Raw genomic sequence first — 2,356 nt, forward strand, 5'->3', positions numbered from 1 at the left:
TTCCGTAATACATAGCACACCTCTCCTCAATAAGCCGATCGATTTGACACCTCAACCGTCGATCTCCGACAAACGGTGCGGGACTAGTTTCGCACCGAAAAAAAAACTGGAAGAAGAAGAAGAATTATAATAAGTTTGCCAAATAACAATAATAGTGCTTTTCAAGGACCATTAATTATAATAATAATAACAATAATAATAATAATAATAATAATAATAATAATAATATTATTATTATTATTATTATTAATACTAAGTTTGCCGAAGAACAATAGTAGTGCTTTTCAAGCACCATTAATTATAATAATAACTAGACCGGTACATTTCCTGAAGAAAATGTGGATGGTGCTTGCCATGGCAAAACAGGAATGGGGCGCCAATACTTTCAAGAGCCGATGGCGAAGGGCGCCAATACTTTTGAGAGCCGGACAGATAGGGCGCAAGCACTGTTGGAGCTGGCCGTGTAGTGCGCCAATACCTTTTAGAGCTGACCATCAAGGGTGCCAGTACTTTTGAGAGTAGACTGTGCGGGGTGCCAATACTTTTGAGAGGCGGCCAGATAGGGTGCCAATACTTCTGAGAGCTGAACAGATCGTGTGCCAATACATTTTAGAGCCAAATGTGTACGGAGGCAATTTTTTAAAAGCTTTCTGTTTAGAGGGCCAATACTTTCGAAACTCAATGCAAGTCTGTGGGGAATTTTCTGACTTTGAGCTTCCGTAGCGGGAATACCGGCATTCCGATCGCTTATAAAAGTCATAGCACACCTCTCCTCAATAAGCCGATCGATTCAACACCTCACCCGTCGATCTCCGACAAACGGTGCGGGACTAGTTACGCGCCGAAAAAAAAAAGTAATAATAATAATAATAATAATAATAATAATAATAATAATAATAAGTATGCAAGAGAACAATAGTAGTGCTTTTCAAGCGCCACTAATAAAACACTTACTGTTACGATAGACAGCCACCTCCTCTTTGAAGTATTCCTCAAAATAAAAATAAAACTTTAGCGGTGCTAAAATGAGAAGCCGCAGGTTCGTTTAAATTACACAGCACAAACACTGGTACACAGCCGAGATCTTAGAGACTTCTGTGTAACTCACTCCACTTTTAAACATAGAGTCCACCTATTGCTGGGGGTATCGTAAAGCCATTAACACCCCCAGACACCAACTCATTATCATAAACATACTGATAGGATTACACCACGACCCCCGGTCATAAAATAAGTGTCTCCACACAAAGCTCTTGCTCAGGAAAACACAAAGATCATAAATTAGACTACCTACAAACTGTTGGTCAGGAAAACACAAACATCATAAATTAGACTACCTACAAACTGTTGGTCAGGGGTTTAGAGAGAGAGAGAGAGAGAGAGAGAGAGAGAGAGAGGTGTGTCTGAAACATGTATGTATGGGCAGGGTTTAGAGAGAGAGAGAGAGAGAGAGAGGTGTGTCTGAAACATGTATGTATGGGCGGGGTTTAGAGAGAGAGAGAGAGAGAGGTGTGTCTGAAACATGTATGTATGGGCGGGGTTTAGAGAGAGGTCTGAAATATGTATGTATGGGCGGGGTTGAGAGAGAGGTGTGTCTGAAACATGTATGTATGGGCAGAGTTGAGAGAGAGAGAGAGAGAGAGAGAGAGGTGTGTCTGAAACGTATGTATGGGCGGGGTTTAGAGAGAGAGAGAGAGAGAGGTGTGTCTGAAACATGTATGTATGGGCGGAGTTGAGAGAGAGAGAGAGAGAGAGAGAGGTGTGTCTGAAACGTATGTATGGGCGGGGTTTAGAGAGAGAGAGAGAGAGAGAGAGAGAGAGAAAGGTGTGTCTGAAACATGTATGTATGGGCGGGGTTTAGAGAGAGAGAGAGAGAGAGAGAGAGAGAGAGTGAGAGAGAGAGAGAGAGAGAGAGGTGTGTCTGAAACATGTATGTATGGGCGGGGTTTAGAGAGAGAGAGAGGTGTGTCTGAAACATGTATGTATGGGCGGGGTTTAGAGAGAGAGAGAGAGGTGTGTCTGAAACGTGTGTATGGGCGGGGTTTAGAGAGAGAGAGAGAGAGAGAGAGAGAAGTGATTCGGTTTTTTGTCTTCTAGTTTAAACATTACGGCGATTCTTTTAGCCAGCACTTTAACATTTTTACCTCGTAAGGATCTTTGTTTAGAAGTCATGTAATACGCGCGATTCTTTTTAAACAGCTCTTTTAACCATTTTTACATCCTAAAGGTTTGTGTTTAGAATGTATGTAATACACACAATTATTTTAAACAAAATCTTTATAAAAATAAATAAATAAATAAAAAACGTTTTACCTCCTACACTTTTTATTCAAAGGCAAACCGGGCTCCTAAAAAC

This window comes from Ictalurus punctatus, unplaced genomic scaffold (assembly GCF_001660625.3).
Source record: "Ictalurus punctatus breed USDA103 unplaced genomic scaffold, Coco_2.0 Super-Scaffold_100046, whole genome shotgun sequence".
NCBI lineage: Eukaryota > Metazoa > Chordata > Actinopteri > Siluriformes > Ictaluridae > Ictalurus > Ictalurus punctatus.